The sequence below is a fragment of the Chiloscyllium plagiosum genome, unplaced genomic scaffold (assembly GCF_037043375.1).
Source record: "Chiloscyllium plagiosum isolate Xiang-an unplaced genomic scaffold, Cpla_swu_hap1 HiC_scaffold_46, whole genome shotgun sequence".
Lineage (NCBI taxonomy): Eukaryota > Metazoa > Chordata > Chondrichthyes > Orectolobiformes > Hemiscylliidae > Chiloscyllium > Chiloscyllium plagiosum.
Window position 1 is genome coordinate 19,442,075 of NW_028270184.1, and position 24,507 is coordinate 19,466,581.

Here is a 24,507-nt window from a genome sequence, read left to right on the forward strand (position 1 = left end):
TGGCCATGCTTTCTCCTGTTTTAACAGTGATTTCACTCAAATGTAAGGGATTTTCTCAGCTTAGTCAAGGGCCTCCAGTTAGGTCAGAATCGGAGATGTTACTGGTGGAGAGGTCGGAGTTAACTGATAGTATCTGCAGATGGTCTCCATCATTACCATCCTCGTTTTTCCCCTCTTAAGTCACACAGGAACAGCTATGAAATCTGTCTGTGAATCCACTTGGGGTTCTTCATGGAAGCTGTTTGATTTTTCATGACATTCTAGTTAGCACTGGTCTCTTCCTTCCGAGGCTCAATGTCAGTAGGGGAAGGGAACTTGGAGAGGTTGTGAGTTTCTTTCTGACTATGATGGACAGATTTTCAATATTTCTTTAACTCTCTGACTTTATCTGACCCCTCGCCTGAGCGCCTGTGACCACATGCGTGACCGAGGACATGAGTAGAACCTGTCAACTTTAAAGTGCCACTGTTCGGTGAACGTAAAGCCACACCTACAAACATGTCATCCATTCAGTCCAATTTCAATCTTCAACCACCAACTGGGATATAAATCCCCTGAACAGGAGAGAAACACACTCAATGTGATGGCACTGCAAGTGGAATGAAGAGTCAATGTTCAGAACAAAAAGCAAGGTTTCAAAGGATCATTGTCCAATGAGGGTGTCAAACACACGACCTGAGATTAAAAATCTCCTACTCTCCAAACTGAGGTAGCTGGACACGCAGTCAGGTTAGAACCACATTTCTTATCAAGGCCATTTAATTGTTTAAAATTGTTGTGATGTATTAAATTGACCACCAGAGGCCCACGGCGCCAATGCTTTCAGCTGAAAACTCAGTGAAATCATTGAGAATTCACTTTGTTTTTGCTTCCTCTCAACATTGACATCGAGTTTTATCAGCATCTCTTGCTGGATTTAATGTTGTCTGGTTTGTGTCTTTCTTTTTAAAGCAAATTCACTTCAATATCAACAAATTTGACAGACGAACAACAGAAAATGCGATACTCACTAATGCACATCCCCAGCGTTCGCATTCAAATTTGCAAAGGTCAGTCTTTAAATAAAATAAAGTAATTGAACAGTTGAAAACTTTTAGAAAGTTGGTGAACAATTTTTATGGTTGACTCTGACAGACCTTTGGAAATGCTGCTAAGAGGTTAGTGATCAGGACATTATCTCCCTCAGTTTTCCTGAGCCTGTTCTTGGTGCATTGGGAGGTTGGCCCGGGTTGCAGATTCTCACATACCAATTCTCACCTCCGGGTGCTCCGGTTTCCTCCCACAGTCCAAAGATGTGCAGGTCAGGTGAATTGGCCATGCTAAATTGCCCGTAGTGTTAGGTAAGGGGTAAATGTAGGGGTATGGGTGGGTTGCGCTTCGGCAGGGCGGTGTGGACTTGTTGGGCCGAAGGGCCTGTTTCCACATTGTAAGTAATCTAATCTAATCTACCAATGATTAGCAGTACACCCCGACTGAAGCTGCATTGTTGCTTTTCACTGACAGCAGTGAATTGGCGAGTGTGGGACTGGAATATTGCTGCTTAGAGTCATAGGGACGTACAACACAGAAACAGACCCTTCGGTCCTACCCGTCCATACCGACCAGTTAACCCAACCCAATCTAGTCCCACCTGCCAGTACCCAGCCCATATCCCTCCAAACCCTTCCTATTCATATAACCAAATGCCTTTTAAATGTTGCAATTGTACCAGCCTCCACCACTTCCTCTGGCAGCTGATTCCATACACGCACCACCCTCTGTGTGAAAAAGTTGTCCCTTAAGTCCCTTTTATATATTTGCCGTCTTACCCTAAACCTATGCTCTCTCGTTCTGGACTTCCCCAACCCAGGGAAAACACTTTGTCTATTTATCCTATCCATGCCTCTCCTAATTTTGTAAACCTCTCTAAGGTCATCCCTCAGCCTCCGATGCTCCAGAGAAAACAGCCCCAGCCTGTCCAGCCTCTCCCTATAGCTCAAATCCTCCAACGCTGCCAACATCCTTGTAAATCTTTTCTGAACCCTTTCAAGTTTCACAACATCTTTCCAAAAGGAAGGAGACCAGAATTGCATGCAATATTCCAAAAGTGGTCTAACCAATTTCCTGTACAGCCACAACATGACCTCCCAACTCCTGAACTCAGTACTCTGACCAATAAAGGAAAGCATACCTTCTTCACTATCTACCTGCAACTCCACTTTCAAGCTATGAACCTGCACTGAAATGACAAAAAGAGGAGCACCCAGAACCAATCCTTGTGGCACTCCATTGGTTACAGGCCTCCAGTCTGAAAAACAACTCTCCACTACCACCCTCTGTCTTCTACCTTTGAGCCAGTTCTGTATCCACATGGCTAGTTCTCCCTGTATTCTGTGAGATCTAACCTTGCTAAACAGTTTCCCATGGGGAACCTTGTCAAATGCCTTCCTGAAGTCCATATAGACCACATCTACCACTCTGCCCTCATCAATCCTCTTTGTTACTTCTTCAAAAAACTCAATCAAGTTTGTGAGACACGATTTCCCATACAAAAATCCATGTTGACTATCCCAAATCAGTCCTTGCCTTTCCAAATACATGTACATCCTGTCCCTCAGGATTCCCTCCAACAACTTGCCCACCACCAATGTCAGGCTCACTGGTCTGTAGTTCCCTGGCTTGTCCTTACCACCCTTCTTAAACAGTGGCATCACGTTTGCCAACCTCCAGTCTTCCGGCACCTCACCTGTGACTATCAATGATGCAAATATCTCATCAAGGGGCCCAGCAATCACTTCCCGAGCTTCCCACAGACTTCTAGGGTACACCTGATCAGGTTCTGGAGATTTATCCACCTTTATGCATTTCACGACATCCAACACTTCCTCCTCTGTAATATGGACATTTTTCAAGATGTCACCATCTATTTCCCTACGTTCTATATCTTCCATGTCCTTTTCCACAATAAATACCGATGCAAAATACTTGTTTAGTGTCTCCTCCATTTTCTGCAGCTCCACACAAAGGCAGCCTTGCTGATCTTTGAGGGCCCCTATTCTCTCCTTAGTTACCCTTTTGTCCTTAATGTATTTGTAAAAACTCTTTGGATTCTCTTTAATTCTATTTGCCATAGCTATCTCATGTCCCCGTTTTGCCCTCCTGATTTCCCTATTAAGTATATTCCTACTCCCTTTTTACTCTTCTAAGGATTCACTCGATCTACCCTGTCTATACCAGACATATGCTTCCTTCTTTTTCTTAACCAAACCCTTAGTTTCTTTCGTCATCCAGCATTCTCTATACCTACCAGCCTTTCCTTTCACCCTAACAGAATATACTTTCTCTGGATTCTTGTTATCTCATTTCTGAAGACTTCCCATTTTCCAGCCGTCCCTTTAGCTGTGAACATCTGCCCCCAGTCAGCTTTTGAAAGTTCTTGCCTAATACCGTCAAAATTGGCCTTTCTCCAATTTAGAACTTCAACTTTTAGATCTGGTCTATTCTTTTCCATCACTATTTCAAATCTAATAGAATTTGGTCGCTGGCCCCAATGTGCTCCCCCACTGACACCTCAGTCACCTGCCCTGCCTTATTTCCCAAGACTAAGTAAAGTTTTGCACCTTCTCTGGTAGGAACATCGACATACTGAATCAGAAAATTTTCTTGTACACACTTAACAAATTCCTCTCCATCTAAACCCTTCACACTATGGCAGTCCCAGTCGATGTTTGGAAAGTTAAAATCCTCTACCTTAACCACCCTATTATTCTTACAGATAATGAAATCTTCTTACAAATTTGCTTCTCAATTTCCCACTGACTATTATGGGGTCTCTAACACAATCCCCATAAGGTGATAATCCCTTTCTTATTTCTCAGTTCCACACAAATAACTTCCCTGGATGTATTTTTGGGAATATCCTCCCTCAGTACAGCTGTAATGCTATCCCTTATAAAAACACCACTCCCCCTCCTCTCTTGCCTCCCTTTCTATCCTTCCTGTAGCATTTGTATCCTGGAACATTAAGTTGCCAGTCCTGTCATTCTGAGCCATGTTTCTGCAATTGCTATGATATCCCAGTCACATGTTCCTAACCATGCCCTGAGTTCATCTGCCTTCCCTGTTAAGCCCCTTGCATTGAAATAAATGCAGTTTAATTTATTAGTCCTGCCCTGACTGTTTGACTCGCTTCTGTTCTCAACTTCTCTGCTTTTTTCCCCGTGTTGTTCCGTATGGGGCTGAGGAAAATGAATCATTATCGGGTTTGTTTGAAAACAAGAACATTAGGTGTCTAATGTTTCAAGAGTAAGAATACAATCAGTTATTTATGTTGTGATTCTGGTATAAGATGCCTGAAGAAGGGCTTATGCCTGAAATGTCGATTCTCCTGTTCCCTGGATGCTGCCCGACCTGCTGCGCTGTTCCAGCAACACATTTTCAGCTCAGATAAGATGCCTGGGTCAACCTGTACCAGATATTCCCAGAACAATCAATAATTGGAGAATATTTTCTCGCTGACAGTATCCCCATTGACAGGCTGGAAATGTGTGAAAAGAAATCAGTAAAGATTATGGGAACATAGGAAGAGGACTACGCCATTCCTCCCCTTGGACCTATTCTGCCATTTAAAGAAACCATGGTTGATCTGAGACGTAACCACATTCACCTGTCTTTGGCCCATAACCCTTAATATTAGAAGTTAACAGATTTAAAGTTAATAAATGATCCAGTGTCCACTGCTGTGTATATAAGAGTTCCAAACATCTGACAAACCCTATGTGTAGAAGTGCTTCCGAACATGCACCTTGAATGGTCTGGTCGTAATTCTTAGATTATGGGCCATATCAACTCAGGAATGTTTGGTGAACAGCCGAAGGTGCTGACTAAATGCTCCTCACAGTCTGAGGTGTAAAAAATCCTGTAAGATCCCAAAACCTGGGTGTCACCAACTTCAAGCTTCAGACTGCAGCTCCTGAAATAGCAATTGTTACTGTCAATGTTACCCTTCCTAAATACAGGCTGGGACTTTCATTGTGGAGAGATGGGGACAGTCTGATCCCAGTCACTGCGAACACATCCATATCACCAGGAACCAGCCCTATGTATGGATACATAAAAAGTGATTCTGCAGCCTACCTGCTATTTTTTCCATTTTAATTGCAGTGTCATTTGTGTTTCTCTTTAGAAACACAAACAGACCAAGCAGAATGGAGACTTTCTCTGCTGTAATCAGGTTCTATACTACCATTATTGCTTTAAGTATTGGTCGAGTAATTCAGGCTCTGGGTTTAAAGGCCAATGGGTACACATCCTGTCACATTGTTTCTCACCATGTTCAAACTTTAACCAAAGTGTCCACAGAATTAATTCGCCAACATCTGGAATAAATGCTTCCAAACAATCATGAGGAATTTCGGTTTAATGGGCCTTAAATTAGGAGGAAGGGGAGTTAGCCTCGAGTCTGTTTAATGTGGAGATGTGTCCCTTGTAAACTGATAGTGGTTGGTCATCCCAATGCAGGACTGCCTGACCCTCAGGGAGGCTTCTTTAACAAATTGACTCCGGGGCTTCTGGCTCCACCGTGGTGTCATAGGGCATACGCTGTGATGGCCTGCGGCTGATGTGACATTGTATTGCTGCTGGCCCCTGGAATATGAATAAGAATTGGGTCACGTGGTACTGAACCATTCAATGAAATGTTATTCCATCTCCAGGGGAATTATATTTGTGCATTGTTCTGACAGGCATTTCCAGGTCTGGCTTCAAGTTAAACAACTGCTCTGCTTCTGTATTTTTATTTACGATATTCATGATGCTTCTTTTTTGGTGAAGTATTGAGAAATATTGTGTCTTGATAGCTGAGTGGACGGCACGGTGGCACAGTGGTTAGCACTGTTGCCTCATAGCGCCAGAGACCCGGGTTCAATTCCCGCCTCAGGCGACTGACTGTGTGGAGTTTGCACGTTCTCCCCGTGTCTGCGTGGGTTTCCTCCGGGTGCTCCAGTTTCCTCCCACAGTTCCAAAGATGTGCAGGTCAGGTGAATTGGCCATGCTAAATTGTCCATAGTGTTAGGTAAGGGGTAAATGTAGGGGTATGGGTGGTTTGCGCTTCAGCGATTCGGTGTGGACTTGTTGGGCCGAAGGGCCTGTTTCCACACTGTAAAGTAATCTAATCTAATCTAAACATAACCGAATTGTGATCATGATCACCAAAGTGCTCACCGACCTCCAAATCTAACACCTGGCTTTGTTCCTTTCCTAATACCAAATGCAAAGTGGCCTCGCCTCTTGTTGACCTATCTACATAGTCTGTGTCAGGAAATGCTCCTGCACACATTTGGTGAAAACTGACCCATTTAAACTAATCGAACAATACCGTTTCCATTTGTTTCCATTCAATATTTGGAAAGTTAAAGCCCCCATAATAACTACCTTGTTACATTCACTCCACCAGTATCATCTTTGCAGTACTTTCCTCTACATGTCTGGAACTTTTCAGAGACCTATAGAAAACTCCCAACAGTGTGACCTCTCCTTTCCGGTTTCTAACCTTAGCCTATACTACCTCAAGAGATGAGTCCTCATCAAACGTTCTAACAGATGAAAGGCTTAACAGACAATCAATTTTTCAATGTATAATTTCAGTTACATCACACTGCAAATTTTTGCTATAAATTCTGTGTTACGATTGAGCCCTCCACTATCACCTGATGAAGGAGCATCGCTCTGAAAGCTAGTGTGCTTCCAATTAAACCTGTTGGACTCTAACCTGGTGTTGTGTGATTTTTAACTTTGTACACCCCAGTCCAACACCGGCATCTCCAAATCATGACTACTATCGACACCACTAACCGCCGGCTTAAAGTGGAGAGGATCTCCAAGAAGATTGCACATATCGACACAGACAGACATCAAGTTTCTACAGGAATGCAGACAAGCAGGAAAGATCCCAAAGGATTACGGATCACGAACCCACTTAGGTTGATCTACAACACAGACTATGAGAGAGACTTTGCCACCGCACCTCTCGTAAACTTCTCAATCATCTCATGCACCAACTCTACAGCAGGCGCCGCAACCTTGAAATTCAGATGGAGTCCACACTCACAGCCTGCACACAGGATACATCGGTACAATTATGTGACATTGCCAAACAGACAAGGCAACAAAACTACACTGCGTACAATGCACGCCAAGAACAAAAAAACTGGAGAAACTTGGCATTCTTACCAGTAATAGCAAAGCCCGCCCTGGAACCACAGTAGACAACATTATCACTCTGGGGAAGTCTATTGTCAACCTATTGGACCACATCCTTCGACCGGAAGAGACTGAAGTCCTGAGTAGGGGTCTCAAGTTCTGCCCCACCACCAAAATGGACCCATTAGTTCTGGAAGCAGACACAGAGGAGTTCATTAGACAAATGAGACTCCGGGAATTCTTTCAAGGTGCCGGCAGTGATCCCACTGAGCCCACTGATGAACGAGAACAGTCATCACAGGGATCTGTAGAGGAGCGACCAAAGAAGGTGTCAACATGGACCCCATCGGAGGGCCGCTGCCCTGGGCTTGACATGTATGCTCAAACTGTCAGGAAATATATAAATGCCAGATTCATCAGCCGTACCCACAAGGTAGAGCAAAACATCACCCGTTCACAACGCAATGCCATCCAGGCACTCAAAACCAATGACAACATTGTCATCAAACCAGCAGATAAAGGAGGAACCATTGTCATTCAGAATAGAACAGATTACTGCAAGGAAGTGTACCGACAACTGAACAACCAGGAACACTACAGGCAACTGCCAGCTGATCCGACCAAAGAACACACTCGAGAATTAAACACACTGATCAGAACTTTGGATCCAGTCCTTCAGAGTTCCCTATGCGCCCTCATCCCACGTACTTCTCGTGTAGGCGACTACTACTGCCTTCCAAAAGTACATAAAGCCAACACACCGGGACGTCCCATCGTGTCGGGCAATGGGACCGTAAGTGAGAATCTCTCCGGCTATGTGGAAGGCATCTTGAAACCTATTGTACAGGGGATCTCCAGCTTCTGTCGCGACACTACAGATTTCTTACGGAAAATCAGCACCCACTGACCAGTCAAACCGGGAACATTCCTCGTCACAATGGACATTTCCGCACTTGACACCAGCATCCCCCACAAGGATGGCATCGCGACAACAGCCTCAGTACTCAACACCAACAACTGACAGTTCCAAACAGCATCCTACAACTCATCCGCTTTATCCTCGATCATAACATCTTCACCTTTGACAACCAATTCTTCATCCAGACACATGGAACAGCCATGGGGACCAAATTTGCACCCCAATATCCCAACATTTGTTTGCACAGGTTCGAACAAGATTTCTTCTCTATGCAGGATCTCCAACCAACATTGTTCACCAGGTACATTGATGACATTTTCTTCATCTGGACCCATGGTGAGGAGTCACTGATAAAACTACACAGTGACATCAACAAGTTTCATCCCACCATCAAACTTACCTTGGACTACTCTCGACTGTCTGTCTCATTCTTGGACATGTGCGTCTCCATCAAGGATGGACACCACATCACCATACTCTACCGCAAACCCACAAACTACCTCACAATGCTACACTTCTCCAGCTTCCACCCAAAACATTTTAAAACAGCCATTCCCTATGGACAAGCCCTACGCACACACCGGATCTGCTCAGATGAGGAGGAATGTGATGGACACCTGAAAGTACTCAAGGATGCCCTCACAAGAACGGGGTACGATGTTCAACTCATCGACCGCCAGTTCCAATGTGCCGCAGCAAGGAACCGTAATGACCTCCTCAGGAGACAGACACGTGCTGCAACTGACAGGGTACCCTTCGTTGTTCAGTACTTCCCAGGAGCTGAAAAATTACGCCATGTTCTTCGCGACCTGCAACACATTATCAATGAGGATGAGCACCTCACCAAGACCTTCCCCACACCTCCACTACTTGCCTTTAAGCAACCGCCAAACTTCAAACAGATCATTGTTCGTAGCAAACTGCCCGGCTCTCAGGACAATCCATACAACCCTGTCACGGTGGACACTGCAAGACGTGTTGGATTGTGGGCATAGATACTACTATTATGCGTGGGAACACCTCCCACCTTGTACATGGCAGGTACTCATGTGACTCAGCCAACATTGTCTATCTTATACGTTGCAGGCAAGGATGCCTGGAGGCATGGTACATTGGGGAAACCGAGCAAAGGCTACGACACCGGATGAATGGGCACCGCACAACAATCAACAGACAGGAGGGTTCCCTCCCAGTTGGGGAACACTTCAGTGGTCCAGGACATTCAGCCTCAGACCTACGGGTGACCATCCTCCAAGGTGGCCTTCAGGACAGGCAGCAGAGGAAAGTGGCCGAGCAGAGGCTGATAGCTAAGTTCGGTACCCATAGGGAGGGCGTCAACCGGGACCTTGGGTTCATGTCACATTACAGGTGATCACCATTGCACCACACACACACACACACACACACACACACACACACACACCCCCTTATAGACACACACACTCCCACACTCACACATGCACCCCCTCACAGACTTAAGACACTCTGCACTCACTACACACACACACACACACACAGACAAAGACCCACATGCACACATATTTTGTGGGGTGAATTTGTACTTGCAGAGTTACATTGCACTTTGCTCAAAAACTGCATACATTCATGTAGAACTCTGAGCTCAAAAACTGCATGAATTTATGTAAAACTCTGTTATCTCACTTTTTAGATTAGAATCAATCTGAACATCAGGTCATAGACAGAGAACACAGGGGGCTAACGCCTTCAACATATTGTCTAGCTGTCACCATTGTTAACAGCTAACCCGAGAATGCAACTTTTAAAAAAAGGTTTTGTGATTTACACATGAAAGAAGTGAAACTATCACTGTATTCTAACAGATGAAAGGCTTAACAGACAATCAATTTTTCAATGTATAATTTCAGTTACATCACACTGCAAATTTTTGCTATAAATTCTGTGTTACGATCGAGCCCTCCACTATCACCTGATGAAGGAGCGTCGCTCCGAAAGCTAGTGTGCTTCCAATTAAACCTGTTGGACTATAACCTGGTGTTGTGAGATTTTTAACTTTGTACACCCCAGTCCAACACCGGCATCTCCAAATTATGTAAAGTTGAGATGTGAAGATTCAGTTAGGGTGGTTGGGATGATCTAAACTCTGGTTTCCAGCATCTGCAGTCCTCACTTTTGCCTGGTTGAAAGTTACAAGTAACCCAGGAAAGACCTAAATGGAGAGAGCTAAGAAGAGCCAGGAGGGGACACGAGAAGACTTTGGCAGGCAGGATCAAGGAAAACCTTTGTTTTACTTGTCAGCAGTAAAAGAATGACTGGAATAAGATTAGGGCCCGTCAAGGACAGTTGTGGGAAGTTGTGCAAGGAGTCCAAAGAGATAGAAGAGGAACAGGGAAAAGATAATGTTGTCGAGGAGAATACTGAGATGCATGCTTTTAGACTCGACAGGGTTGAGGTTCATAAGGATGTAGTGTTAGCATTGCTGGAAAGTGTGAAAATAAACAAGTCTCCTGGGTTGAGTGAGATTTATCCTAGGATTCTCTGGGAAGCTAGGGAGGAGATTGCAGAACTTTTAACTTTGATCTTTGTGTCATCATTGTCGACAGAGATAGTGCCAGAAGACTAGAGGATAGCACATGTTGTCCCCTTATTCAAAAAGGGGAGTGGAGACAACCTTGGTAATTGTAGACCAGTGAGCCTTACTTTGGTTGTGGGTAATGTGTTGGAAAGGAATGTCAGAGATAGGATTCATAATCGTCCAGAAAGGAATAATTTTATTAAGGACAGTCAACACAGTTTTGTGAAAGGTAAGTCGTGCCTCACAAACCTTATTGACTTCTTTGAGAAGGTGACCAAACAGATGTACGTAGGTTAAAGCAGTTGATGTGGTTTAAATGAATCTCAATAAAGCATTTGATAAATTTCCACATGGTAGGTTATCTCAGAAAATACGGAAGCATGGGATTGAGGGTGATTTAGCAGTTTGGATCAGAAATTGGCTAGCTGAAAGAAGACAGAGGGTAATGGTTGATGGGAAAAGTTCATCCTGTAGTTCAGTTACTATTAGTGTACCACAAGGATCACTTTTGGGGACACTGATGTTTGTCATGTTTATAAATGACCTGGATGAGGCCGTAGAAGGATAGGTTAGTAAATTTGCGGATGACACTAAAGTCAGTGGAACTTTGAATGAAGATCTGGATACTCCGGGGGGGGGGGGGGTCTCTGTTCTGCACTCAGTCAATAAACACTAGCAATTCAGTCTGGTTTTGTAAGATTTCACACTTTATTCAATCTTGGCTGGGCACAGGTTGTCCAGTAATACAGAAGTTAAACACTTCCGTGTTCCTCGGAGAAACTGTGCAATTGGCTAAAGACAAAGACATTTTTATACTTCTTTTGAGATAAGTACAGGCCATAATCACAGAGCACATTCAAACAATTACCAATCAATTTTAATGAAATGACTTTGTTGACAGCAACTTAGTCTAATGATTGTTCATGGGAACCAACCTTGTTTTCCAACATCCAAGTACTCCTAACTTGCGAACCTAGTCTCTGCACCTGTACTTGCAAGGTCAATTAGGATGGCTAGTAATGTCATATCTAGTCTAGTTATTTCTACGCTGTAAAGGAAGCATTGTCTGCTAATCTTTGTTGAGACAGACTGTAGTTAGTTCAGTTTCAGCCGGGTTAAAAGCCATAGAATCAGCTTTAAGCAGAATTGTTCATTTGCAGCCTAGAAGCCATTTTGTCATATTATTTGCATTAAAAAGCCATTTTATTGCTGTCTATAGTAAGAGCATGTATTAAATGGTTGTTTCTTACTACAACTAGCTTCTTCAACCTGTGTTCTGATTTCAGATCCTCATCTCCCCTCTTTGGTCATTCCAAGACGACACCATAGGAAGGGAGGCCAGTGACTAGATCAGTCCAATCGAATGGATGCTTGAGACTGCCATTCTTCCTTCTTCTCAGGGGAGGAAGTAGGGGTCGGCAATCGCACCTCCTCATCTTCATTCAGATGTAGAAGAAGCATTTTCTGGGGGATCCAATGCTGTCAACAGAACTTATTAGCTTGGCAATAATACATTTAACAATAGCAATGCCAACAATGAGACAAGCTAAAACAATCCCAACATACAAAATTATCAACTAGTTGTAGCATGAGCCAAAACCCCAATCTCCCCAACCCATGCCTTCTGTCATTAACTGACAAAGGTGTAGATGTTATCTGCATGCCTGGTAATATTCTTGATGAGGCAGTAACCCCCATCATGCATTTGCCTTTAACTATGGCGCAAACCCCAACCTCCTTTGTGAGTATGTAGTTGAGGGTGCACCGGTTTTGTTGGGAAAATAGACATAGTTCTGAAAGCATGTCCTAACTCCTGCTAAGGTGGTGCCATCTTGTTGTCCAAGTGGGTGCGGCTGCAAATGAGATACTTTTGGTTTTGATGGCTAATAATTCCTGCAGACCCTCCTAAGGAAAAGTACAGGTATGTATTCCTTTATCCGAAATGCTCGGGACCAGCTGCTTTGCAGAAATGGGAATTTTGCGGTTTTCAGAACTAATTTAGTGTCCCCTGTAGGGTGCAGGGCAGCAACCCATAATCAAATAAATACTGTACTACAGAAAAAACGTATGAATACTGACACTAAGCAGGATAAATAAAGATTAGAAGTACTACCATACTTTATAGAGTCGTGTACTGATAAATGAAATACATCGACCATAAATATTCAACAACATTTTATTTCCATTAAAAAAATCATTCCAATAAAAACATTTGGTAAAACTCAAACACACATAGCTTCAGCACTGTGGCAGGCGGAGGTTTTAAAGGCTTCTTCAAGTGTCATCTGTCTCATTAACATAGGTTTCTGTCTAAGCAGTCTCTCTTTAATTGAGTAAATTGCCATAATCTCTTGCTCATTGATAAATGAACATTGTTCAAGGCCAGCAATTAACTGATGACACATTTTCACCATATCGTCAATGGGGAATTTTTCAACAATGTTCCCTAACTCATCACATCATCACCACCACTACTATCCTCACTCCTATCTGTACAGGAACCCGTACTTAAAACTATTTCAGCAATGTTCCTATCACTCAAGGAATGCACAACAGGCATATCATTATCAATGTTCAGCATTTCTTCGATGTCAGCTTCATGTAATTTATTTACACTTTCATCCGACAAATTTTGGCATAAGTAACAAGGCATGCTGTCATCTTTTTCTCTTTGGTGACATGAAATCCTTCAAACTCTTCATCTGCAGGTTCATTTTCAAGAAACATCGTTGTAGGCCAAAATTTGTGCCAAGCATTTGTTAATGTTGCTTTATCAACATCATTCCAAGCATTAGCAACTGCGTAAATGACATCCTTAAGACTAAACTCTTTCAGGAAGTCTTGAATTCCTACCTCTCTGTTAACTGCAGTAAGCATTCTGTTTAAAAAATAGTCTTTATACTTGCTCTTCATGAGCGTAAAATTCCTTGGTCACAAGGCTGTAATACCGATATCACATTCGGGGACAAGTAAATGCCAAAAACATAACTTTTCACAAGCTGTTCGACAGAGCAGTTGCCCAGGAACAATAAAATTTTACACTTTTATTCCAGTCCAGCTTGTCTGCAATGAGCTCATGCCGCTGGTACAAAGTGTTTACTGAACCAGTCGGAAAAAATTTCTCTGGTTACCCATGCTTTCTTGTTTGCATAATAATGCACAGGCAAATTGCGTACACCTTTAAGACATCTCAGATGTTTGCTTTTCCCAATCACTGCTAATTTCACCATGTGTGTGCCTGCAGCATTGACCCACCCAAGAATAGTTAATCTGTCCTTAGTTTCCTTAAAACCTGTTGGTGCTCTCTCATTAGCAACGGCTAATGTTTTTCTCAGGACATAACGCCAGTAGAGAGATGTTTCATCAGCATTGTAAGTTTGTTCAGGACTAAGGCTTTCATCAGATATCAGCTTGGCAAATTCACCAACATAATTTTCAGCTGCTTCATGGTCAGCAGAAGCCTTTTTGCCACAGATTTTCAGGTATTTCACACCATTACGCTTCTTGAATTTCTGCAACCAACCTTCTGATTCCACTATCTTTGAGAGCTCTATCCAACTCTTTATTAAATGAATCCAGAGACTGGGCCTCCACTGCCCTCTGGGGCAGAGCATTCCACACAGCCACCACTCTCTGGGTGAAGAAGTTTCTCCTCATCTCTGTCCTAAATGGTCTACCACGTATTTTTAAGCTGTGTCCTCTGGTTCGGCACTCACCCATCAGCGGAAACATGTTTCCTGCTGCCAGAGTGTCCGATCCTTTCATAATCTTATATGTCTCAATCAGATCCCCTCTCACAGTCTTCTAAACTCAAGGTATACAAGCCCAGTCGCTTCAGTCTTTCAGTGTAAGGTAATCCCGCCATTCCAGGAATTGACCTCGTGAACCTACGCTGCACTCCTTCAATAGCCAGAATGTCTTTCCTCAAATTTGGAGACCAGAACTGCACACAGTACTCCAGGTGTGGTCTCACCAGGGCCCTGTACACCTGCAGAAGCACCTCTTTTGCTTCTATACTCAATTCCTCTTGTTATGAAGGCCAGCATGCTATTAGCCTTCTTCACTACCTGCTGTACCTGCATGCTTGCCTTCATTGACTGGTGTACAAGAACACCCAGATCTCTCTGTACTGCCCCTTTACCTAAATTGATTCCATTGAGTTAGTAATCTGCCTTCCTGTTCTTGCCACCAAAGTGGATAACCATACATTTATCCACATTAAACTGCATCTGCCCACTCACCTAACTTGTCCAGGTCACCCTGTAATCTCCTAACATCCTCATCACATTTCACCCTGCCACCCAGCTTTGTATCATCAGCAAATTTGCTAATGTTATTGCTGAGGTAATCGGAGGTAATCCTCTTCGCTGTCCACTACACCTCCAATTTTGGTGTCATCTGCAAACTTACTAACTGTACCTCTTATTCTCGCATCCAAATCATTTATGTAAATGACAAAAAGTAGAGGACCCAACACCGATCCTTGTGGCACTCCACTGGTCATAAGCCTCCAGTCTGAAAAACAACCCTCGACCACCATCTTCTGTCTTCTACCTTTGAGCCAGTTCTGTATCCAAATGGCTAGTTCTCCCTTTATTCCATGAGATCTAACCTTACTAATCAGTCTCCCATGGGGAACCTTGTCGAATGCCTTACTGAAGTCCATATATATCACATCTACTGCTCTTCCCTCATCAATCTTTGTTACTTCTTCAAAAAACTCAATCAAGTTTGTGAGACATGATTTCCCACGTACAAAGCCATGTTGACTATCCCTAATCATTCCTTGCCTATCCAAATGAATGTACATCCTGTCCCTCAGGATTCCTTTCAACAACTTGCCCATCACCGAGGTCAGGCTCACCAGTCTATAGCTCCCTGGCTTGTCTTTACTGTCTTTCTTAAACAGTGGCACCACATTTGCTAACGTCCAGTCTTCCGGCACCTCACCTGTGTCTATCGATGATACAAATATCTCAGCAAGAGTCCCAGCAATCACTTTTCTAGCTTCCCGCAGAGTTCTTGGGTACATCTGATCAGGTCCTGGGGACCTATCCACCTTTAATCATTTCATAACATCCTGCACTTCCTCCTCTTTAATCTGGACATTTTGCAAGATGTCACCATCTATTTCCCTACAGTCTATATCTTCCATATCCTTTTCCACAGTAAATACTGATACAAAATATTCTTTTAGTATCTTCCCCATTTTCTGTGGCTCCACACAAAGGCCGCCTTGCTGATCTTTGAGGTGCCCTATTCTCTCCCTAGTTACCCTTTTGTCCTTAATATATTTGTAAAAACCCTTTGGATTCTCCTTAATTCTATTTGCCAACACTATCTCATGTCCCCTTTTTGCCCTCCTGATTTCCCTCTTAAGTATACTCCTACTTCTTTTATACTCTAGGGATTCACTCGATCTATTCTCTCTATACCTGACATTATGGCTCCAAAGAAACAGATTGTTCGTGAAAGATAACATTTCCCCCTTTTCTCTTTTGTGGTGTGCAGATTTAGACCTATTTCAATGAGGACAAGTCTTACCAGGGCTGCCCATAGCACAACTGAAATCAAACTGGCACACAACACCTTGACATGGTAAGGACCATTTAGATTTGTTCTGTAACTGAACCGTCCAGTCCTCTTGATGCAGTTGACCATTGCAACAGTCATTCTTAGTAAGAAGTCAGTCTCTTGGCACACAAGGGCATCTTTTTTGGCATAAATGGTACGCAGTCTCTGCTTGTTCACGATTACACGAGTAAACAGTCCCTTCTTGAGCACCAACGCCGGCAATGATGAATCCATAAAGCAAGGTAAGTTCGAGCTTTATCATCTCCCCCCTTGCAAGGGTTTTGTCTGATGAGCTTGCAATGATGGAGTTGCCTGGCGACCTTAGCAGCAGTAGGGGTGGTAAGGAGAACTGGAAGGACCCATCCCATCAAGGTTGGAGGCTGCGGTGTGTCCATTGTAATAGAGTATAAACCATTTCCTCCTTGCCCAAGTGTGTACAATAATGCACAATAATCAACTAAAATAGCCAGCAGCAAAGAAGGAACACAAACTTGTCCAGCAGGGGTCACCCACATTTTGGTTTGAGTATCGAGGGAGAACCTTATTTGAGGCTTATGCTGTTCAGCGGGGGCTTCCCTTACGATTTCTGTACCTTAGCTAGGTCTGGCATACCTATCAGGATATTATCTCTATCCAAGTTTTGCTGGCGGCCCAATGGGACCAGAGGTTTGGGGTGTAAGCCTGTCTGCTTGGCAGCAGCATCCACCTGTCCATTACTTTGTAAACTGTATATCAGTTGCCTCAGCGTGAGCCGAACATCTTGTTAACTGACAGATTGATTGGACAAAATAGCATTACTATAATGCTACCCCATGGGAGTTAAAAATACTCTGTTCCCACAAGGCTCCAAAATCGTGGATCACACCAACAGCACAACGAAGAGTCGCTGGATATTAACAGATTTTCCTTTTGCTAGGACACAAGCATGTCGATTCCCCACATTAGCTCCAAGCTAACATTAAAGACACATCATTCCTCAGTGGTCACATTGCCACAGTTAAAGCAAGGGCCAGTCATTTGTCCCTGGTGGATTTTGTTGTCTTGTTCCCAATCTCAAAGGTATAATATTGGGGCTTGCCTGTCCCCATTCACAGGGTCCCCTCGGGAAAAGATTGCTCAGCAGTGGTTGCTGGATGTGCATCTGAGGTAGTTTATGTGCTCCAAGTGGCTATCCTGGTCCCAATCAAACTGTCAGGGCTGGCACACAGCATTTGGGATTGCGAGGGCGCTGGATATAATCGGTTTTACCTGTAACTTGCATTGTGGTTCAGTCCGGTTCTGGGCATTCCAATAGAAAACCAATGCTCACCTCATTTGCGACTGGAAATTCCTGGACTAGATCATACTGTTTGTCTGGATCATGTCAATGACAACAGGAGGAAAACATTGCAAAAGCATAGGGTTAAACAAAGGTGATTGAGTTTCTTGATTATTTTTCAATTGTATAACACTTCCATCAGACAGATAGCCACATATTTCAGTCTTGTAACACAAGACATTCATATTCAGACTACTCCCAGAATTTTGCTGCATTTACATCTGAATCACCCTTGGACATATTGAGCAAATTGGGCCAGTTTGTTCTTGTGGTCAGAGGCATGCTTCATTAACATTACTCTAATTCCCAGGCTGGGCCCTGGTTTAGGATGGCACAGACCACTTATCCTTATCATATAGGCTATGAAGACGGCTTCATTTTCAAAAGAAGGTTTGTAATAAGCCGGTGTGCTGGGGACAATCAGGAGATGTTTGGAGCTCAGCAGGTATCTAGGAACAAAATCCCCATCCTCAAACAGGGTTGGTATGCCAGACATAGACTCAGGATTCCAAGTAGAATCTTAAGTTCTTCATTTTACAGCATTGTTGCTTTAATCCTGTTTGTATATTCCTCAATCTTAGTGGCCTTACAATGTTTCTCTTGTCCCTTTTTATTTTCTCATGTCATGTCCCTTTTATTTTTTCATCTTATGTCCCTTTTATTTTTCATCTACCCATTCACAACACCTCCCACCTTTTGGGAGTTCCATCTGCTATACATACCTCTATCCCCCAATCACATGCAGAATCCTTCAACTGGCCAGTAAGGTGTCTTTCCATTCTTTAGTTAGTAATGAATTAATGCAGCCATGCTTCAAATTAACCATGAGGCAATGAGACAGGTCACTGACAATGTGTAAAGGAATAAAACCAAGCAATCCTGCCAATTAATTCTGATTTTGTGATTCATGGCTAATACAGTTGATTATATAAAAAATAATAAATAATCATTATCTGTAATTCAGAGGTGGAAACTGAGCAAGTGACGAAGACGTTTTAAACGTCATCAATATAAACTGGAAATTCATTTGTTCTGTATTGAAAATTTAAATGTAAAATGTATACAGCTTCCAAATCTGAAATCCATTATAATTACTTGATTCTAGTTCCTTAATTTAAATTTCAAATTATTTCCCTTAAGCAGTCCAGACCAGTCATTGCTCATTTACAATGAAATGACTACAGCTGTGTTAATAGGTCTTGTCTACACACGGTAACAAAAAACTTCTAATGCACGAATAATGGCCGACCCCAAAGACACAGATACTAACCATTGGATGTTAATTTTGTTACATGATTTATCACAACTTAATGTTGAACTGAAACTTCGATTATCATTGAGGGAAGGGAATTGATATCCAATAAGCGGCGACTGGCACACCATAATCACCAAAGAAACACAGCAGTCTTAAAATTAAGTGGAAGCAAATGAGTCTGAAACAAAAATTAAATCTTCTAGTGTCATTTTCTGAAAACAATGTTGTTGGTTTGGCATATTTTGGATCTATCTGTGTACTTTCAGTTTTACATAATTTAAGTAAATTAAGTAAGGTTCATGCAATTCCTCCACTCAATGACCAAATGTTAAAGTCTGAAGTGAGTTTCCTCAATGTTAGGTTTAGATTATAACTAGAGTTGAGCAAAGACCTGCTCTCATTCTGGAACAGAATGATTCTGCTCCTGAGGCCCAGATTTAGTGCTACTGCTTTACTTCCTTTCGTCAATTCTCACGTGGGGGTGAGAGGGGTGAAAATGATCTTTGGCAGGAGCATGAATTTGAGAGCAAGTTTATACTGATGTCAAATGGTGTAGAATCAAAGGAGAAGACTTTTTTTTAAAAAAAGATTGTAATCTAATGGTAGTAGATTCGCCAAGTTTAAGTGCATTTAAGTCGTCATTGGACAGGCATATGGACGTACATGGAATACTGTAGGTGGGATGTGCTTCAGATTAGTATGACAAGGCGGCGCAACATCAAGGGCCAAAGGGCCTGTACTGCGCTGTAATGTTCTATGTTCTATAATGTCGTCTTCCTCCATATTAAATGGATTTGAAATTAAATAAGATTGGCTTTCATGTAAGCATGAAAGTGATTAGTTAGAAATTGACAGTAGGGCAGTCATGGTATGTAAGAAGAACTAGGGTTAATATTTCATTTCATAATCACTGATGGATCCTTAACCTTAAAAGAAATCATGTTAAATTCCCAAAATGCAAATCAGACCCGGATCTCCATCTCCAGGGATCAAAACACAAACATTCAATCACCAACAAACAAATGTGCATCCAAACCAAACCTCAAGTGTTAAACTTTCTGCAAGCTGCAGGGAATCCGCGCTGAGTTTCTGTCTGTCTGTCTCTCTCTCTCTCTGGAAAACATTCTAAAACCCTGACAGTTTCATATAACATATGTCTTTGTTTTGTCTTTCACAAAACAATTTGAGAATCAATTTAGACAACACTAATCCGAAAGAATCTGAGTCCCGACTCTATTCACAGATCCCCGACCTGTTAGTGGAAATCCCCAACTCCCTAGGGTCCCCAAACCTCTCTTTTTAGAATGAATTCTTACCAGGACCGATCCTTCTCGGGCCAGACTGAGACAATAAGCACTGAGGGGTTGAGTCAACCATGACTTGAATGAGAGGAAAACCAAATGGATAAAAAATACTCACATCTAGCTGCCCAATTCCTCTAAACTCAACAGCGGAGGACTCAAGGCTCTTAGACTGCTGCCCACAATCTGTCAGTGCTGAGTCCGAGTCACAGCATCAGGTGCAGGTCTGGACCCCCGGAGTTGGTCTCTCTGTTCGGTGATTGGTCAATGAACACAAGCAATTTGGTCTGGGTCTGTAAGGTTATTCAATCTTGGCCGGACACAGGTTGTCCGGTAACACAGACGTTAAACACTTCCGTGTTCCTCAGAGAAACTGCGCACATGGCTTAAGACAGACATTTTCATACTTTTTTGGAGAGTACAGGCTATATTCACAGAGCACATTCAAACAATTACCAATCAATTTCAATGAAATGACTTAATATTGACAGCTATTTAGTCTAATGATATTTCATGGGAACCAACCTTGTTTTCTAATATCCGAGTACTCCTATCTCGCGAACCTAGTCTCTGCACCTGCACTTGCAAGGTCAGTTAGGATGGCTAGTAATGTCTTATCTAGTCTAGTTATTTCTACACTGTAAAGGAAGTATTGTCACATTAGAGTCGATTCCCTACAGTGCAGAAACAGGCCCTTCAGCCCAACAAGTTCACACCAACCCTCCAAAGAATAACCCCCCACACCCATTCCCCTACCTTGTATTTACCCCTGACTAATGCACCGTATACTACGGGCAATTTAGCATGGCCAGTTCACCTAACCTGCAAATCTTTGGACTGTGGGATGAAACCAGAGCACCTAGAGGAAACCCACACCGACACAGGGAGAATGTGCAAACACCACACAGATGGGTGGAGTTTGCACATTCTCCCTGTTTGCCCAACACGGGAATTGAACCCGGGTCCCTCGCACTGGCTAATCTTTGTTGAGACAAATTGTGGTTAGTTCAGCTTTCAGCAGGGTTAAAAGCCATTTTATGCATCTTTAAGCAGAATTGTCAATTTGCAGCCTAGAAGCCATTTTGTCACATTATTTGCATTAAGAAGCCATTTTATTACTGCCTATGTTTATAAGAGCATGTATTAAATGGTTGTTCCGGACTATTACTAGTTACTTCAGCCTTCATTCAGATTTCAGATCTTCATGGACAGTTTGGAAGGATGTTGAAAGTTACAGAGGGACACATAAGTTGCACAGCTGGGCTGAGAGGTGGCAAATGGACTTTAATGTGAAGAAGTGTGAAGTGATTCACTTTGGAAGGAGTAACAGGAACATAGAGTGCTGGGCTAATGGTACAATTCTTGGTCATGTGGATGAGCAGCAAGATCTCAGTGTGCATGTGCATAGATCCTTGAAAGTTGCCACCCAAGTTGATAGGGTTGTTCAGAAGGTGTGTCATACATGTCAGCTAATCAGAAAACCACAGACAGTAATAAAACCTGCACCTTTAATACCTATTCCAGCATTTGAGGAACCTTTCACAAAAGTCTTGATTGATTGCATACGTCCCCTAACTCAAACAAAAAATGGGAATAAGTGTTTATTAACAATAATGGATGTGTCAACTAGATTACCAAAGACAATCCCATTACACTACATCACAGCTCAAGAATTAGTTATTTTTTACGAGATACTGACTACTAATAAAGATCCAGTCAGATCAAGAATCAACCTTCACATCCAAACTATTTAAGAAGGTTATGGATAACTTGGGAATAAAGCAATTCAAATCTACTGTGTATCAACCGGAATCGCAGGGAGTGCTAGAGAGATGGTATCAAACACTAAAGACCATATTGAGAGTGTATGGTCAGGGTTATCCAGATGATTGGGAGACGGGAATTCTGTTTGTCCTTTTTTCAATCAGAGATGCACCGAATGAATCGACCAAATTCAGTCCATTTGAATTAATTATTGGTCATGAAGCAAGAGGACCGTTAACCTTGATTAAGGAGAAATTAAAAGTCAGAATTCAGAGACCACTCATTTGGACTATGTGTCAAGTCTTAGTGAACGATTAAATAGAGCTGGAGAGTTGGCTAGACAGCATACAATGAAACAGGAAGTGGATAAGAAATTACAAATTTGCAATTTTGCAATTGGAGATAAAGTATTGGTGTTACTGCCAAGACCGATGAGCCTTTAAAAGCAAGGTTTAGTGGACCTTATCAAGTTGAGAAGAAATTGATTTAGGTGAACTACTTTATTAGAACTACAGACAGGAAGAAATCTCACAAAGTGTGACATGTGAATTTGTTTAAAAAGGTATTTTGATAGGGAAGGAAAGACAGACGAGAAGGTGTTAATGATTACAGCACAGAAGGAAGAACCAGGTTCAGAGGAATCTGAATTGGACATTCCTCAAATCAAATGGACAATGAGAAAGTTGTCAAGAATTGGGATAAATTATTCAGTTACCTTACACAAAAAAATTGAAATGACCTGAAAGAGTTATTACTATCACATGGGGAGAAATGCAGAAATAAACTGGGAAGTAGTTGGGCATGATGTAGATATTGGAGATGCTGTTCCGGTTAAACAACATTCTTATGTTGCTTAACTGGCATAACCCTCTAAAGTTGGCACAGATTCACAAGGAGATAGAGCGTATGCTCCAAGATGACATAATCAAAGTGAGTTACAGTAACTGGAGCTCATCCATAGTCATTGTGCCAAAGCCAGATGGTACCCAACGGTTATGTGTGGACCTTCGCAAAGTCAACACAATTACAAAGACTGATGCATATCCAATTCCACGGTTGGAGGACTGTGTCAAAAAAGTGGGACAACCAACTTACATTTCTCAGTTAGACTTGCTCAGAGGCTACTGGCAGGGACGTCTGTCAGAGAGAGAAAAGACAATTTTGGCTTTCGTAATGCCAATTGGACTATATCAGTTCAAAGTCATGTCATTTGGTATGAAAAACGCTCCAGCCACATTTCAGAGACTGACAAATAAGGTCATTGCTGGATTACCCAACAGTGTTGTGTACATTGATGACCTGGTGATCTTTAGTCACTCATGGAAGGAATATTTACAGCATTTATCGGACTTGTTCGATCGACTTCAGAAGGCAGACTTGGTGGTAAACCTAGCTAAAAGTGAATTTGGGAGAACGTGAGGACTGCAGATGCTGGAGATCAGAGCTGAAAATGTGTTGCTGGAAAAGCGCAGCAGGTCAGGCAGCATCCAAAGAGCAGGAGAATCGACGTTTCGGGCATGAGCCCTTCTTCAGGATTCCTGAAGAAAGGCTCATGCCCGATTCTCCTGCTCCTTGGATGCTGCCTGACCTGCTACACTTTTCCAGCAACACATTTTCAGCTAAAAGTGAATTTGCCAAAGCCCAAGTTACCTTCCTAAGCCATGTTATTGGAGAGGGACAAGTGACCCAACGAGATGCCAAAACACCATCAACAAAGAAAACAGTATTATGGTTCCTGGGGTTGAGTGGATTTTACCGGACGTTTGTACGAACTATAGCAGTGTGGCTACTCCACACACTGAATTGTTAAAAAAAGGGTAAGAAGTTTCACTGGACAGTGGATTGTCAAACACATTTGACAGCCTAAAAACTGCCCCACTGCCCCAGTATTAGCCACACCAGATTACACAAAGCCTTCAAAGTGGCTATTGATGCCAGTGACGTGGGTGTCCATTCCTTCATCATCCTCCTGCAGGAGCACCACAATGTGGTGCTCGTGCAGGAAGATGATGAAGGAATAGAAAGATCTATCGGGTATTTTTTCAGGAAGTTGAATGTTCATCAACAGAAATATTCAACGGTGGAGAAAGATACTTTAAGCTGGTGTTGACATTACAACATTTCAGTGTTTATATTATCAGCAATGCATCTGAAACAATCATAAACACTGATTAGAACCAATTGACATTTGTGGAAAAATTTGAGGACAAAGCTTAGATGGAGCATGTTGTTGCAGCCATTCAATTTGACAATTGTGCATTTGGCAGATCACGAAAACATGAATGGTGATGCGTTATTGAGACTCGAATGAGATAGGGAGGTGTTTGGTGGTGAATTTCCATGGATTGTGCATGTTTATAGTTAGTATAATGCGTATAGTGTGTTTAGACTACTAACCAGGTTTTGACAGGTTAAAATGAATCCATATTTTGAAGATTAGATTGGAAACAGGCCCTTTGGCCGAACAAGTCCACACCGACCCTCCGAAGAGTAAACCACTCAGACCCAATTCCTTCTGCTTCCACCTAACACAACGGGCAGGTTAGCAAGGCCAATCCATCTGACCTGCACATGTTTGGACTGTGGGAGGAAACCAGAGCATCCGGAGGAAACCCACACAGACATGGGGAGAATGTGGAAACT

The 24,507-nt window shown here is 42.6% G+C and overlaps 1 protein-coding gene; it reads right to left on the reverse strand.

The window, feature by feature from the left end:
• LOC122543966 (uncharacterized) overlaps nucleotides 1-24,507 on the reverse strand; it is a 199,269-nt gene that overhangs the window by 118,869 nt on the left and 55,893 nt on the right.